At 44.9% G+C, this 18,346-nt stretch overlaps 1 protein-coding gene across 23 annotated transcripts in view; it reads left to right on the forward strand.

Moving 5' to 3' along the window:
- The window catches only part of LOC128931702 (uncharacterized), a 664,375-nt gene that overhangs the window by 341,816 nt on the left and 304,213 nt on the right, over positions 1-18,346 (forward strand). The gene's annotated exons all lie outside the window — the stretch shown is intronic.

Consider the following 18,346-nt stretch of genomic DNA (forward strand, 5'->3'; position numbering starts at 1 on the left):
AAGTCCGGCTGATGATAGCAGGCTGGCTTCCTGGGCTGATTGCTGTTGCTAATGTGTTGGTGTCCTGGGGTGGCTGCTAGTTGTAGGTCAGAGTTCTATTTTTACTTATGGTTTGGCCATTGTCCATTTGTATATTCAGTCTCTCGGTAAGTATCAATAAATATTGGTTGATTAACTGATGGATTGCTGTATGGGTTGAAGCATGCCCTTTGAATTGGTGTTCTTTCTCTTTCCCCTTGCTACTTGCTAAACTGTTTATCTGACAAGTATTCCCCATTTCATTTTTGTAACACGACCTTAGGAATAGCACAAGAGAAAAGGAAACTTACTACATTTTGCTGGTTTTCTTAATTACCTCTTTAAAGACCGTATCTCAAATATAGTTACTGTCTGAAGTTCTGAGGGGTTAGGGCTTCAACATTTGACTTTTGGGAGGTAGAGGGGCATAATTCACCATCGTACCCTCTGAGGCCCTCATTTATTGAATATGCTCAGATCTGTCTCAACTCTAACACACTCTGAGCTTATGGCCTGGACGCACACAAGAAGTGAGTAGAATGCTCAAGTGGCCTGTGACCCGCCGTGTGATTCACTGACAACCAAAAATGAAGGAAGTGGAGCAGATGGCCACACCGTTAGAAGGCAGTCTTTCCTCAGGGAAGTCAGCCTTATGGATTCCAGGGACCCTGAGAATCATGACCCCAGTCTCCAAAAGAGTAAGAAAGGCTGATACACAAAACTGCTTCTGCTCTAAGTCAGAAGTGGCTTCCGGTGGCTTCTCTCACCCCATTGACCATGCCCATTTGCTAAAGCCCTTAACAAAGGGATTTCCCCTCCTAACATTTAGATATGGCAGAAAGCAACGGGGATGAATCATCAAATAGGCAGAACGGTCTTCCTACACCTCTTTTTACCTGAGCAGAACCATGATTTCCTGAAAGAGTACAAAGAGAGAAAATTGGTGGGAGATGACTAACAGAGGTGACTGTGCTGATGAGAGAATGTCAGGACTGCATGAACTTTAGAAACAGGCAAGGTTAGATGCTGAAACGGAGGTGGGAGAACACACTCCCTCAGGAAATAAAACTCAGGGAGAACTGTGAATAAAAGGCTCCCCCGAAAAGACATGAATGTGTAACTTACTTACCATTTCCACCAACGTGCAGCAGTGGGTTGGGGATGATGGTTCTAAATACCCAGTGACACATATTTACAAAGGAACTGTGTGGCTTTATTTTAAATGACAATGTCTTCTTAGTCACCCTTCCGTACTGCCTCTCTGCAGCACTGCTAGTCACCGGGGGTCGGTCTTGGAGGAGTACTGTTTGGTCATGTGCTGTGTGCTGGCAGCGTCTGGGAAGTGAGGAGGGTTAGCAGCTCGAGACTGCAGGCTCCAGGGAGAGCAGGAAGCTCTGCAGGATGCATGTGTTACGGGTTGAATGTGTCCCCCAGAAAGATATGTTGAAGTCCCCAACCCCAGTACCTTGAAATGGGACCTCATTTGGGTCATTACAGATGTAATGAGTTAAGACAAGGTCATATATGGATGGCCCTTAATCCAATATAACCGGTGTCCTTAAAAGAAAAGGGGAATCCAGACACTGAGACAGAGACACACAGGAAGAGCACCATGTGGTAACAGAGGCAGAGACTGGAATTATAAACCCTAAATTGACTGAGACCTGTCTCAGCAATTAGGGTTTATTTTGCCAAAGTTAAGGACGTGCTGGTGATACAGCCTCAGGAGGTCCCCAGGTACCTAAGGTGATCGGAGCACAGCCTGGTTTCATACATTTTAGGGAGACATGAGACATCAATCAGTAGATGTAAGATGAACATCGGTTTGATCTGGAAAGGTAGGACAACTCAAAGCAGGGAGGGGCTTCCAGGTCACAGGTAGATAAGAGGCAGATGGTTACATTCTTTGGAGTTTCTGATTAGCCTTCCCAAAGGAAGCAATCAGATATTCATTTATCTCAGCGAGCAGAGGGATGACTTTAAGTTCTGTCTGTCCTTTGTCCACAAGGAATCTTCTTGTGGATAAATTGTGTGGGAGGTATGTAGCTCTTTTATCTTAGTAGCAATATATATATATATATATATATATATATATATATATTTTTTTTTTTTTTTTTGAGTTGAAATCTTGCCTTGTTGCCCAGGCTAGAGTGCAGTGGCATGATCTTGGCTCACTGCAACCTCCACCTCCCAGGTTCAAGCCATTCTCCTGCCTCAGACCCCCAAGCAGCTGTGATTACAGGCACCCGCCACTGTGTCCAGCTAATTTTTGTATTTTTAATAGAGACAGGGTTTCATTATCTTGGCCAGGCTATTCTTGAACTTCTGACCTCATGATCCACCCAACTCGGCCTCCCAAAGTGCTGGGATTACAGGCGTGAGCCACCTCTCCTGGCCAGTAGCTATATTTTGAAGAAAGAATGGGAGGCAGTTTTGCTCTAAGCAGTTCCCAGCTTGAGTCTTCCCTTTGGCTTAGTGATTTTGGGGTCCCGAGATTTATTTTTCCTTTCACAGAATAATGCATCTATCGTCCAAGCATTGGACCAGACACCAGAAGACACCAGAAGTTAGAAGAGACAAAGAGTTCTCTCCTACAGATTTCTGAGGGAGCATGTCCCTGAGACCTTGATGTCACAACTGAAGCCTCCAAAAGTGTGAGGAAAGAAACAGCAGTTGTTTCAAGCCCCCCAATCTGTATTACTTTGTAAAGGAAGCCCTAACAAAAGAACCCAGTCCATCAGTCATTGTGAGCCCAGACCGTCACTCCACACAGTCTCCTGCTCCGTGGCTTCTACGGTAATATTTTTCAAAGGTCTTCCCTTTCGGAAACTTGACCTTTTTCCAGTTTTTAAAAAAGATACAAGGCCGGGTGCGGTGGCTCATGCCTGTAATCCTAACACTTTGGGAGGCTGAGGCAGATCATGAGGTTAAGAGATTGAGACCATCCTGGCCAACATGGTGAAATCCTGTCACCACTAAAAATACAAAAATTAGCTGGGTGTGGTGGCATGCACCTGTAGTCCCAGCTACTTGGGAGGCTAAGGCAGGAGAATTGCTTGAACCCAGGAGGCGGAGGTTGCAGTGACCCGAGATCGTGCCATTGCACTCCAGCCTCGAACTTGGAGACAGAGCAAGACTCTGTCTCTCTCAAAAAAAAAAGATACTAGATCTTATTGGTCTTCTACCCTCGTCACCTCGACATATTACACAAAGGTTCCACAGATCAGAGCTGGAAACTGTCTACCGATTATCCGTGGGGACATCCCCTGTCGTCTCAGCTTATCATTGACCAACGTGACATTCAATGAGTCTTGAGGCCTCCGTCTCTTCATCTGTAAAATGAGAGCCTGGAACAAAAGCAACGTCAGGCTGAAACACTGGTAACCGTGACTCCTTTTTTTCTTCACTGGCTTTTTAGACTCCAAGGCGATGATTGAGGTGGGCCCTAGTCTGAGACTGGTGTGCTTGTAAGAAGAGAAAGTGGGGCCGGGTGCAGTGGCTCCTGCATGTAATCCCAGCACTTTGGGAGGCTGAGGCGGGTGGATCACAAGGTCAAGAGATCGAGACCATCCTGGCCAACATGGTGAAACCCTGTCTCTACTAAAAAATACATAAATTAGCTGGGCGTGGTGGCGCATGCCTATAGCCCCAGCTACTCTGGAGGCTGAGGCAGGAGAATTGCTTAAACCCGGGAAATGGAGGTTGCAGTGAGCTGAGATCGTGCCGCTGCACCCCAGCCTGGTGCCTGGTGACAGAGCCAGACTCTGTCTCAAAAAAAAAAAAAAAAAAAAAAAAAAGAAAAAGAAAAAAGAAAATAGAAGAGAAGGTGAGGACACAGACAAACACAGAGGGAAGACCGTGTGAGGACACAGGAAGAAAATGACCTTCTACACGCCAAGGAGAGAGGCCTCAGAAGAAACCAATCCGGCTGACAACTCTCAAACCTCTAGCCTCCAGGAGGGTGAGGATATCCATTTCTGTGGTGTAACCCACCCAGTTTGTGGTATTTATTATGGCAGCCCTAGAAAGCGAATACAGAGGGAGACAAGTTCAGACATGGGAAGTGAGCCTTTAAAAGATACCACGTGCACCAGTGGAGCCCCAGGCCCAGGCCCCAGAGGCCCTGCCTCCTGATCGAGTCCCTACTCTATCTCCTGATGTGACATTGCATTTGTTATAGAAAAGATCTCACTAACCTACTTCATTTAGGAATGCACTTTAATTGGCAACTCAACGTGATGTCGATTCTCTTGCCGTTTTCTGCAACACCAAAGGAAAAAATTTTAAGCTAGCTTTTTTTAGCTGCAAAGATGACAAATGTTATCAACAATATCCACCCAGAGTATATTTTCATCCCTTTTCATCCCGTCACGATAAGCCAGAAGTATTTGTTGCCAGAAATGGAAAACAGCCTGTTCATCAGCCAGATGATCGCAGTGCTCAGAAGTTCCACTCGTTTGCCATGTGTGAAAAGTTAAGAATTGAAAACAGACAGGCTTGCTCTGCTGAAACCGTGAGTTCTGTGAAGCAAGAGAAAGAGAAATTTGGATACTAAGAGAAGAGTTGCAAGATGGTTTTGACGGCAAAGTGAACAGGGCCTTTTCACATTGTTCGGAGGTGAGACCTCAGGGTGGATTTGATAGTGGATCTGACTGTTCTTCAGTTGACTGGAAGTGAGTCTAAAGTTACCAACCACCGGAGGATACTTTCATGTGCTAGGACAAATTCCAGTGTCCTACACAAGTGTGACTCTGGAGACTTCTCTGTCACTGGATACCAAATTTCCTAGACATCTCCACTGCACTTCCTCTTCCTGATATCTCGAGTGGGAAATCTACATGAGTTCTTGTAGAAGGCAGTGGGCCCTGGACTTCATTAGAAACCAAGAGACTTCAGATGGGAGTTTGAGTTATTTCATATTTTTTCATTCACGTGAGAAAATAAGGGGTATCGTTGACTTTTGTGAGATTAAGTTTCCCAGTTATTATCCCATTATTATAAGTTTTGGTGTTTGCAAAATGACTTCCTATCATTTTTATTAGTCTCTTTGTAATAGCTTCAGGGACTTTTTGACAAAAGAGAAAACCATTTGAAGCAGTAGAAATGTAGGTTTACAGAGGTCAAATGGTTAATTTGAGATTGCCCAACAAAACCGAACAATGCGCAACAGAACACACGAAGAACAATCAAGATTCATACTCTGGGCTGTAATTACCATTCTGTAGGTTTTTGGAGGTTCATGTAATCACACTACAGTTTATTCATGTTGCTGAAAATCATTCATAGTTCAACACTTAGAGTCCCTCCTGTGTTTGATTTGGAAGGTCTTGGAAGTTAACTTGAACTCAAGGATTTGTCTACCTAAGAGAGGCAAATAGAAAAAAAATCCCTCTAGCCACCTGACCTGATTCTCCTTTGTTAAGACCAGCTCAGAATAGAGTGAAATAAGCAAGCCGCAGAAAGACAATGCAACATTGAGCTCCACTTCCTCTTGATAAATTCAAAACAGCCAGCCCATCTTAAAGGTGGAGGTTTTCAGCAGCAGGGAGCCGTAGTTGGATGGAGGGAAGCCGACAGAGAGGAGGAAGGAGGAGAAGAGAAACAAACTCAGGTGCCCCAGAGAAGTCCACTTTCTCCTTCCCTTTTCAGGCCACCTTCATCTTCCCCCACCCTCTGCTGGCCTTTCTGGGGGCTCAGGTTTTGAGCTGACTGAGCCCTCAGCGGGAGACCACATCGTGTTTTCAGATGAAAGGACAACCCCTGAAGGTACCTATTACACGTCTGTGAGCAGAGAAACAAAGGCCCCGCTGCTGACACCCTCCCACTAACTTGGGTTTTAATGGTAGGCTTGATTTCCACACGCTTAGCTGAAAGAAAGGGAAAAAACTAAGCGGAAAGAACGAGGGTGTGGGTATCTGTGGCGGCGGTGAACGACAGCTGTTGTATTCATGGTTAATCAGGTGTGTCTGGCTTTGTGTCGCATCTGTCTGCTACTGTTGCCGGGCCACATGTGAAAGGGAATCGAGGGGAAGGGGCCATTCATGTTCAAAGCCAGTAGCACTGACCTCTGCCTCGTTCTCCTCAGGGTGGGAGAGCTTGTCTATTTAACTTTCCCTATTATAGGAAGCTGTAATTCTACTCTATTAGCCCACCCTCACCATTTTGGCCTGACAAACGCAAGCTGCATCCAGAATGCCATAAATCTGCCCGGGAAGGAGTCCTCCTCCCTCCTTCCCATTGTTTTTTGCCTTTGGGGTTCGGTTCGATTTGTCCAATGTGAGAAAACCAGGAAGGGAGAGAAAAATGGAACTAAGGGCATCTTGGTTCACCTTCCATCTGAAACGGGCCTAGAGACCCAGATGGGGCCAGGGAGGTGCCCCGATGTCAAGCCCGGAGCACTAGTTCCCCTCCAGACCTGCTTGTCTCACGAGTCCCATATGCATGTGGTGCGTGCGTCAGGCCTTAGTCATCTCCCTGGCACCAAATCCTCCTCCTGCCTCCTTGATCCCCCGCCTCCCTCCCCACTCACATACAGAGGGACCATGGTGGAGGAGGGGAGGCTTCCGGCTTCTCCTGGAGCCAGGCCTGTGTTCTAGATATTGCTGGCCCAGGCTTGCCAGGCACGACACTCCTCTCTGGCACATGGAGAAACAGCTGAAGTGGAAACAATGCCCAGTGCCCCACATTTCACTAAAGCTTAGTGTCACAGTTCAAAGGATGACTCCAATTGGAGGCCAAACTGACCCCATCCCACTGGGGACTTTGGGGGGTCCATCACATACCTTTGGGGATGCTTTGCTCCAGCACTTCTGTATCAGGGCCAGCCTTGTGTTTCTTGGAGTAAATGATTGCTGTCAGCATTTCCAAGACCATGGAGTTCTGGCTCCAACTTTGGCTTCCTGGAGAATGGGCCATCATAGACTTATTACAGGGTTCAGAAGAGCTTGCCATCTGCAATCTATTTTAGTTGTTGCTGCCTCTTAAAATAGGCACTAACTTTTATCCCATCATGTTAATTCTTCTCATGCTGAGGCTAGAGTCGAGCTTTTGGGGTGTGTGTATGCACATATATATCTTTTTAAAATCAGAAGGGTTATTTTCTTAGGATGTGGGTTATCAACAGCACAGCTGAGTTTCCTCTGTCTACTGGCCTGTGCTGATGGAGTTGGCTGCATTACTGACCTGCAGCTTTGGGGTCAGAATGCTTTTGGTTCCCTGATGTGGAAGGACATTGCAAAACTCTCCCACTGCCCTCTGCACTGTCTTTCTCCCTCTGATACTCCCCAGATATCCAAATTTTAAATGGTGTCAATAGACATAGCTCATGCTCCTGATAGAAGTCTAGCACCCTGCTAGGCTTTGTGAGGCTTTCGAGAATTTGTCATCTTGTGAGAAGCCAAAGATTGCATGAATAATGCAAGAAATAGCAAAACAGGGTCTGCAAATGAAGTCTGACTAAAAAGGACACAAACCCTAAGTGGAAAGCTCTATGAATTATTACCAGGTGAATACGTTCATGTAGTCATCACCCAGATTAAGAAATAGAACATTACTGCAGCTGGAAACTTCTTAAAGTTCTACCTATGTGGACACCTTTGTTATATCTAAAACAATTATTCTAGAAATGATTGGGACTGAGATTTAGTTCTGAATTATGTGGCTATGGATGTTTAGAGGTGAAGGGTTTCCATTGGCTGGAAGAGACTTGCCCATGGAAAGATTTTGAGCGTGCCCTGGGTTGGCCTGCTGAAGTTGAAGTTTCAAGGACCCAGGTGGGCTGGACATGTGATGCTCTTGGCTCCAGAGAAGAACATCCAAGATTCTGGCATCCTTTTTAAAAAAGTCGTGGTGCTAGGCATGGTGGCTCAACCCTGTAATCCCAGCACTTTGGGAGGCTGAGGTGGGCAGATCATGAGGTCAAGAGATTGAGACTATCCTGGCCAACAGGGTGAAACCCGTCTCTACTAAATGTACAGAAATTAGCTGGGTGTGGTGTAGTAATCCCAGCTACTCAGGAGGCTGAGGCAGGAGAATCGCTTGAACCCTGGGGGCAGAGGTTGCAGTGAGCTGAGATCGCACCACTGCACTCCAGCCTGGCGACAGAACGAGACTTCATCTCAAAAAAGAAATTGTGGTAACATATACATAACATAAAATTAATCACTGTAACCATTTTTAAGTGTGCAGCTCAGCAGTGTTAAGTACAGACCGTTGTGCAAGGATCATCACCATCCATCCACAGAACTCTTTCATCCTGAAAAACCGAAACTCAGAACCCATTAAACAGCAAGTCCCAGTTTCCCTCCACCCCCACCACTTGGTAACTACCGTTCTACTTTCTGTCTTCCTGAATTTGACTACTTTAGGTACCTCATAACAGTAGTATCATGCCGTATTTGTCTTTTTGGGACTCATTTATTTCACTGAGAATAGTGTCCTCAGGGTTCATCCATGTTGTAGCATGTGCCAGAATTCCCTTCCTTTTTCAAGGCTGAATAATATTCCATTGGTTGTGTGTGCCATATTTATTTTACCCATTCGTTCATCCGGGGACATGTGGGTTGCTGCCACCTTTTGATCTACTGTGAATAATGCTTCTTTGAACATGGGTGTATAAATTACCCTTATGCGCCTTTCCGTTCTTTTGGGTGTATACCTAAAAGTGGGATTGCTGGATAGTATGGTAATTGTATCTTTCATTTTGGGGAAATTGCTGTGTCACTTGCCATAGCAGCTCACTATTCTAGAATCCTTTCCACCTGGATTTCCTCCTGACTAGCCTCCTGGATGGCATTAGAGGGAGCCTGATACAAGGACTGAGGTGGTGGCAATGGTGAGGGTGGTGGTCTGTACTCTGTATGTGCCCGTTGATGGGAAGCTAGAGCAAATGAGGCAGGTTGGGGTGCGACATGGCAATCCATGGTGGAAACTTGAGAGTTCAGTGAATAGAGGAGGAGGAATTTATTTATTTACTTATTTTTATTTTTGAGACAGTGTCCTTCTCTGTCACTGGGCTGGAGTGCAGTGGTCCAACATAGCTCACTGTAGCCTTGAACTCCTGGACTCAAGAGAGCTTCCCACCTCAGCTTCCTGAGCAGCTGGGACTACAAACCCACATCACTACACCCAGCTATTTTTAAAAATTTTATTTTATAGAGATGGGGTCTCTTTATGTTGCCCAAGCTGCGAGTGGTCTCAAAGTCCTGAGCCCAAGTGATCCTCCCACCTCAGCCTCCCAAAGTTCTAGATTTACAGATGTGAGCCACCATGCCGAGTCTGTGGGAATAGTTCATTTTGTACAAAGATAAATGATTGTCCCACTGATTCGTGGGAGAATAAGGTTAAAGGAATCCTTGATAACCGGGTATTCAGAGGCCTACTGCCTGTTCAGTGTATCACCTCCAGGGTTTGGGGGGTCTTTAAGCATAAGTGTTGAGATATTTATAGAACAGATTGTGAGACTTTTAAATAGAGGACCTAAAAAAAAAAAAAAAAAGAAGAAGAAGAAGGAGAGTGAGGGAAATGGTAGCCCATAAACCAACTGAGGAAGGCGCACACCTTCTGCCTGATAGGGATAGCGAGGAGAGGGATGGCACTTGAATACGGAGGTCGTTCTTGGACCCATGGGTGCAGTGATTTGGACTTAGTGCTGGCTGCCCATGCTACAAGCACTCAGTATTGAATATTCAGGGGCTTCTTCAAACAGTTGGAAGTATTTCTGTTTTCTAAATCTTGATGCTTTATTGCTAGGGGTAAGCTTGCATTAATATCCACTGGAAGGAGGAGCTATGAGGGTCACCAGGGTGAGGACCTTTAGAACTGAAGAGGGACACATTGTTGTTGCTAAAAGAGCATCTGCTTCTTTCCAGTCTCTTCCCTTTGGCCTTCTCCCATTTCATCATAGGAAAGAAAACTCCATGAAATTACATATTGTTTTCTTAAATTTAAAAGATGTGTATGGCTGCCACCTAAAGTCTGTAAAGGAAAAAAAAGGCCTTACCCCAAATGGTAACCATTATTTAGTAGTTCATTCTATTTTCTTCCAAAACGCCCTGTATATATTCACCGTGCTTGAGGCAGCACAGTTTAGTTTTAATTACTTACACCCCCAACACCACCAATTATAAAAATCTGCGGATACTACCCATATGCAACTCTTTACCATGATAAACCTCTTTCACATATAATTGAACCTCATCAAAATTGAAATTGGTATTTTTTTTTTGAGAGAGAGAGTCTCACTGTCACCCTGGCCGGAGTACAGTGGCACGATCTTGGCTCACTGCAGCCTCCGCCTCCTGGGTCCAAGCAATTCTCCTGCCTCAGCCTCCCAAATAGCTGGGACTACAGGCATGTGCCACCACACTCAGCTAATTTTTGTATTTTTTGTAGAGATGGGGTTTCACCATGTTGGCCAGGATGGTCTTGATCTCCTGACCTTGTGATCAGCCCGCCTCGGCCTCCCAAATGCTGGGATTACATGCATGAGCCACCATGCCTGGCCTATTCTTTTTTTTTTTGAGAGGGTGTCTGGCTTTTGTTGCCCAGGCTGGAATGCAGTGGTGTGATCTCAGCTTGCTGCAACCTCCACCTCCCAGGTTCAAGCGATTCTCCTGCCTCAGCCTCTGAGTAGCTGGGATTATAGTCACACACCACTGGGTCTGGCTAATTTTTATATTTTTAGTAGAGACTGGGTTTGGCCATGTTGGCCAGGCTGATCTCAAACTCCTGACCTCAGATGATTTACCTGCCTTGGCCTCCAAAGTACTGGGACTACAGGTGTGAGCCACCAAGCCCGGCTAAATTGGTATTATTCTTATTTAATAGAAAGGAGAGGTGGGGAGATGAACAAAGACATTTGTTCACATTTATACCACATGTTAGAAAATGGACTCAGGACAAGCATCCAGGTCTCTGAAATAAACTCTAGGTCCACTAGCCTTTCTCCTCCACCATAGGGTCTGGAGTCACATTGGAGGCTAAAGTGCCTACAGAAAGAGTCAAAGGAGCTACCAATTCATCAGCTTCATAAAGCCGACGAATCTTGGTCTGTCCATGTTGTCAGTTTATGAAACCCTTTATCTTACACGAGGAGGCACACTAAACTCAGTAAGAATTGAAATGAGAATTGAGTTTATTGGAATAGGCATAACCTCAGCAGAGTCATGGAGAAGACAACTGGGAGCCTGGAAGATATTTTTGCTATTCATGAGTGTGTTGGCACCAGCTTCTTTATAAAGTTCTTTGACAATGTCTATGCCTTGATCTTCTCTTGTATTTATAAGAAGTAAAATGGAGCCATCTTATCCTGCTGAGTTGCAAATTCTGTTTTAGGGCAAATTCTTCATCTGCCTCTTTAATATAGAGCAATAGATATAATTTTCTGCTGAGTTAATTTTTTCAAGTACATAAGTCAATTAAGAACCATTTACCTAAAGATATGCTCCCTTTCTTATGAAGTATGTACTGAGAGCATAGCCATAGATGTTAGGTAGTGACAAAAATGCTTCTGTCTGGAAGGTGAATTCTTCTAATTTTTTTCGTCTCAAAATAGCTGTACAGAGAATTGTTGGTGGTTCATGTTTTATTTCCTTTTGTTATAAAATTTTCATAGTTTGCAAAAATAAAAGTTATGGGCTATGTGTCCTTTATTTGGAACTCCCTGTGAGAAAGGTTAAGATAGAGAAAGAAGATTCAGAAATGGCCAGTGTTGGTGGAAGAGATTGCTGCTCATAACCAGTAGAGAGGAAAGGAGGGGTAAAAGTTACTATAGCACTATATTGATTAGAATTAGATTCTTCTTCATAGGAGACAGAAATATATAAGTGGCATAAAAATATGAAAGCAAATGTGTCTTTTACATAAAAGAAATTCAGAGTTGCAGTCTATGGCTGGTATGGTTCCTCTATGAGGTTTTCAGATACTCAGTTTCCTTCCAGTTCATTGATCTGTCATTCTTAGGTTATAGCTTTTGTCTTTATGATCTTCATGATGCAAGATGGCTGCTAGAGCACCAGCCGTCGTATCTGTTTCTCTTTTTCTTTTCTTTTTCTTCTTTTTATTTTTAAATCGCAGGTTACTGCAGCCTCAAACTCCTGGGCTCAAGTGATCCTCCTGCCTCAGCTTCCTGAGTAGCTGGGACTACAGTTGCACATCACTATGCCCTGATAATTTTTAAATTTTTTTGTAGAGACGGTGTCTTGCTTTGTTTCCCAGGCTGGTTTTGAACTCCTGGCCTCGAGCAATCCTCCTGCCTTGGCCTCCCAAAGTTGCTGGGATTATGGATGTGAGCCAGTGCACCTGGCCCATATCTGTGTTTCTTGTACAGAAGAGGAACTTCCTATTAATTCCACACAATAATTCTGCTTATGTTGTGTGTCCAGAACCTAGTCATATGGCCACATTTAGCTGCCAGGTAGGCTGGGAAATATAACATTTATTGTGGATGGTAATAAGCCGAAATAAAAATTGAAGTTCTGATATTGCAAAGGGGAAAAATTGATTATTTTTTCTGGGAAAAACTTTTTATTAATATAAAGTTTTAAGATAGTCACCAGTCAGATCTAAACTTACTCATTAAACTCTGCTTTAAACAAATGAACACACTATGTTGCAGTGAAAGGCAGGAATGTGTTTTTCAGCGTCTTCACCCACTGAGAGCAGGAAACACTCTGCACTGAGAAGGAAGTACACAGTCCACAAGAAGACACACACACACATGACAGAAAGCCCCCAGTGTGAGTGACCGTGTGCCTGGGTGGGTGACGGGACAGGCCGTGGCTTGAACATAGCTGCAATGCTACGATTCCCGCTGGGCCCCACAAGGACTGCGGACACACACAGAGCCCAGCTACACACATTCTTTGACAAGAGTCCACCCATGTTGCTACCCAATACCCATGTGCACTGTTCTCCTACCTTCCTGCTACCTGGATTGTGATTGTAAGGGCTGGATTCCAAGATAGGAACTTGGGAGTAAAAGCCACACACAGTAGAGCACATGAATCTCCAGCACCGTGGAGCTGTGGACAGACTACCACTAGGTCTCCACGTGAGAGAAAAATACCTCTCTATTTTAATTAAACCTTTTGCTAGAGTTTTGATGGCTGCAGTTGAGCTTAATCTTAACTGATACGAGCATAATATAAACTTATAAAATAGTGTTCTTTATAAGATTGTATCTTACTTTGCTTATCAGTGCAGGTGGACTGACCATCTGCCCATCCAGCCCGGCCCACCACGTGATACCAGGTATACAAAGATGGCTCAGAAGTTAATTTCACTCACAGAAGCTCCCGTCATAGGAAGGACAAACAAAGCAATGCAGTAAAGAGGCTCCAGTTGTTTTAGTGGAAATCTATATAAAGGAGAGTGGCGCCCAGAGAGATTTGCTATGCTCTCGACTGCCGTCTTAGACTAGGAAACCAAAGGTAGAACGAAACCCATGAGTGGATTTGCCACGTCCGTCACAGCGTTTTGTTTTTCATCGTGGACATTATCATCATGTTAATCACTTCTAATTAGTCCTTGAATATACAAAATCTGACAATTGTTTTTTGTTTATATTGAGAGAATGATGTCATCAGATTAAACGCTAACTTTCCCTTGAGAATCTTTCAATACAATTGGAGTAGATTTTTTTTTTTTTTTGAGACAGAGTCTCACTCTGTCACCAGGCTGGAGTGTAGCGGTGCGATCTCGGCTCACTGCAGTCTCTGCCTCTCGGGTTCAAGCGATTCTCCTGCCTCAGCCTCTTGAGTAGCTGGGACTACAGGCATGCACCACCATGCTGGGCTAATGTTTTGTATTTTAGTAGAGACGGAGTTTCACCATGTTGGCCAGGATGGTCTTGATCTCCTAACCTCATGATCCAACTGCCTCAGCCTCCCAAAGTGCTAGGATTACAGGCTTGAGCCACTGTAACCGGCCCGAATTTTTTTTTTGGAGTTGCTGTGCCACCCAGGCTGGGATATAGTGGGGCAATTATAGGTCACTGCAGCCTCGACCTCCTGGGCTCAGTTGATCCTCTCGCCTCAGCCTCCTAAGTAGCTGGCACCACAGGCATGCACCACCACACCTGACTCATATTTGAAAATTATTTATAGAGATGAGAGCTCCCTACATTGCTCAGACTGGTCTCAAACTCCTGAACCCAAGTGCTCCTCTTGCCTGGGCCTCTTAAAGTACTGGGATTACAGGCATGAGCCACTGCACCCAGCCCGGAGCAGAATATTTTTACATAAAACTAAGGACAGGTTGGCTTCTTATAATCATGTTCAAGAGGTAGCGAGTGTCTTCTTTAGGTGAGAAGAAATATACTTTTCACGTTGCCGGTTAGTAAGCCAAATCCTTATTTACTTTGGTTATCATCGGCACGATGACATTCATCAGAGCATCTGTGTCTTCCAAACAGTTCTTATATTATTTACTTTTTCATGGCGACTTCTGTTTTATAGGTGAGAAAACCAAAGATTGTAGCATCTAGGTGACTTGCCCTAGGACACACCCCTGGAAAATAGTAGAGTCAGAATTTGAATTCAGTTCTGGGACTCTCTTTTTTAAAAATTCCATTCATGTGTTGATAATAATTACTGTGGAGACTTCCCCAGGAAAGCAGATGTGGATGGTTAGTGGAAGCTAGAGAGGAAAAAGGCTAAGCTTTTTTTGAAGTTTTCCTGCTTAGCCAGGAAAACATTGCAGCAGTTATCAGGTGATTGAAGTGTCAACGTGACGCTGTCAGAAAGGTTGGATGAATTTGTTCCTGTTGGCCTATATTTGGCTGCTAAGTGAGTTGCACAATTGCAGTTTTCAGGTTAAGAAACTCTCTGGCAGTTGTGGGAGTTCCTCTTTAGAACCAACTTTGCTAACATGCAAAATCAATGTCACCGAAGATTTTGCTTATGTTACTGCCTCTGGCAGTGTTTGATCCTTACATAAAAGAGACATTTGTCATTTGACAGGACTAAGACTGGGAAAGGTTGTGGAGGGTTCCCCCAGCTGGGGTGCACAAATGTCTGCACATCCTGCCTGCCTAAGTTTCTTTGGAATGTTTCCATTGCAAAGTCTGGGTCACTGAAGGTGCCTGCCCTTGCCTTTGACCTTGGTAAATTATTGCCCCAACTCCTGATGAGTTTGCAGGACCGACATGCGCCATCTTCCCAACGCTGGCAATGAGGGAGAAGGCTAGACCTCCCTGGCTTTGTTTTAATCCATTTCCGCCTCCCTTTTCGTTTTCTTTCTCTTGATTCTTGTTCTTCTTCCTGAGTGGGACCACCAGCCCCCATGTACTCTTTCTCTTTTCTACCCCTCTATCCTGGCTGCCACTTGGCTTCAAAGCTCACACCTTCCAGCATGAGAGATGTGTGAGTTGTACAGAAATGCTGCCCTCTGGACTTTCAGCATTTTAACTCCCTGGAGTTGAGTCAACTGCTGCCCAAATGATTGGAAAGAAATATCCCAAGCCCAGAACTGGAGTAATGCTTATTTTTTTCAGTGACCAAATAGATTTTGGAGTTGTTTTGTGCCTATGTACCTTTGATCAGTTCCTATTTACAATTTTGGGACATCTTTTTTCTAAGGACAAGGGTCTTTCACTCACAGGAACTTAGCTGATGGATGACTGGTACAGATCCAATTGGTCTTGTTTCAGATTATAGGCATTCAGAAAGAGGTATCTTTTAATTGTTTTTTTTGGGACAGTGGAAGTTTTGTAATAATATCTATTACATCTTCCAGTAAAAAGGTGATAGCAATTGATTTTTTTCTCTTTGGTGGTCTTTTAAAAATGGCTTATTTCCTCATTGCCGTAGGTATGTTCTCACATAAATCTTGAAGTAAGCCAATGTCTTCTAGACTCTTCTTCAATTTCATGACTTCCCATTCCTTATATTGGAAATATTCTATATTTTGCATAACATTTTAAACATTATCCCTTAAAAAGGAAATGGATGTTAATAGGGAATCAGAAAGTACATAAAACACAAAGAATAAAAATGAAAATAATCCATAATCGTGATAAAATTGTTATGTTTTATCCTGTTTACGTTGCTTAGGGAGTGATAGAGCCTTTGTTGGGTGATGATATACTTATCGTTGTTACTGAAGAGTATGGGGTTTTGGTAAGCATGTTCTGAGAAAGACAGAGGTATTTTGATTTTCTCTAAAGTGCGTGGATCTTCTATGAGTTGATTTACACCAGCATTCATCATTTTTGTCATTTGTCAGACATCAACAATGCAAGTGGTAGGCATTTGAAGTCGTGTCTAAGACATCAACATTCAACCATTGTGTTCCACTCTGGGAATGAAAAAGAATTTGCCGGCTAATAACAGTGAGAGTATCACAGTTTTGAATAATTTACTTAGTTGATAAATTACAATCTATTTCAGAGTGTGCCTCCATGGCAATGCTGTTTTTAGATTCTTGTGTTCTGATCTGCTTTCTTGAGTGGGAGAGGAAGGAAGGGGTGGGTATACACCCTGCCCATGGGACCATATTATTGCGACTCTCATGTGGATTGTTTGCTGGGTCAGAGGAGAGATGGAGGTCGGCTGTGGGAGGTCACACCTCTGCTACTCAGCCTTCCTTCAGAGGCTCCTGTTGGTTTCCACTGGAGAATACACTGTGGAAGCTCTCTAGTTAACGGTAACTAGAGAAAGAAGATGGTTGTGGAATGTGGAATATGGGGCTCTGTGTACTCAATTATTGTTAGCTCCAGTCACCCTCCTGAGCCATCAAACACTGAATTTACTCCTTCTTTCTGCCTGTATGTTTGTACACATTGATCAGTCTGTCTTCCTCCCCACTCCCCACTCCCCTTCCCAGCCTCCGGTAACCACCCTCTACTGTCTCCCTCCATGATCAACAGACAGCTTTTGTTTTCCTGCAGGGTTTTGTTCCACCTTCTTCCCATGGGCCCAGCCAGTTGTTCTTCTAGTCTACGCTGTCTCTCGTAGCTTGTCATCTGGAGGGAACAGATTGGAAATCTTGTATTTCGGTATCTATTCTCATATAAGGAGGAATTACAGGCAATCAGGTTAAAGGCATAGGCACCATGTAGAGGGCGGGGCTGGAAGGAAATCAAACTCTGAGTGTTGACTATGTGGGAGAAGCGGTGAACATGAGGATTCGAGCCCAGGTAAGACAGATCTCTGCCCCAAAGGGTAAGGAGTTTGGGGGACACGGTGAGTCCTCTGAAATAGGCCAGCAGAGTTTGCACAGAGTGAGGCCCCGAGCCCACTGCTTGAGGTTTTGAGGGGCAGGGAAGGCCTCTGGACCCGAGACAGTGGGGGTGCACTGCATGCATGCACAAGGAGGTAAGCGTGCACAGAACCCCGAGTCTGCAGCTCAACAACTAAGACCCCGTGTGAAAGCGGAGGCTCCCTTCATTCCATATCCCCTTGCGCGGGCTCTTCCTTGCCTTGACTGCCACTTGCCGCTGCGACCTTGCCTTTTTCTTGCTCCTAACCTCACGACTTTTGCTTCCTGGTGCTTTCTAGGCCTTACGGCTTCTGCTCCCTGCCTCTTCTTTAAAAGGCTTTCTGCCTGCCTGCTGCTGTCCTGGCGACTTCAGATGCTGCTGCAGGCTGTGACCGACTCTCCCACAATCCAGCTTCTGATTGGCCTTGACTGGTTACTGCACAGTTTAGAGTTTCCCTCTGAGGCAGAGTTTTCTCGCCCCGACTTGTCAGAGGCCACTGGCCCGCTCTTGGTTGATTCGGGTGCTGCACCTCATGTCAGATGAGTTGATGGAGGCAGGACCCCTGTTAGCCGATGGTGACCTTTGAATAGGGAATTGCCTGCAGTGAGCCCTTTCCTCAGACAAAGCCTGTGGGCTATGGTCAAGGGGAGATCTTGGTCTGTGCTGGGCAGGTGTGCCTGTAAGTCTGAGCTGAACTGCTCTGCTCTATAAAGGGAAGAAGACTCAACTTTCTAGGGAAATCCTGCAGAGGCAAAGAGGCTGGGTGCAGGGTTGGAGGAGGGCAGAGAAAGAGGAAGCCTGATCATGGATAGCTGGGAGGGCTTGGAGAATATGCGTTGTAGATTTTATTCCTTTTCTTCTTCCCTCCCTCTCTCCCTCCCTCCCTCCCTCCCTCCCTCCCTCCCTCCCTTCCTTCCTTCCTTCCTTCCTTCCTTTTTTTGATGGAGTCTCATCTGTCACCGAGGCTGGAGTTCAGCAGTATGATCACAGCTCATTGCAGCCTCAAACTCACGGACTCCAGCAATCTTCCTGCCTCAACCTCCTGGGTAGCTGGGACTACAGACAGGCACCATCATGCCCACTACTTTTTTGTTATTTTTTTTAAGACTGGATCTCACTATGTTGCCC

Source organism: Callithrix jacchus, chromosome 4, assembly GCF_049354715.1.
Source record: "Callithrix jacchus isolate 240 chromosome 4, calJac240_pri, whole genome shotgun sequence".
Taxonomy (NCBI): Eukaryota; Metazoa; Chordata; class Mammalia; order Primates; family Cebidae; genus Callithrix; species Callithrix jacchus.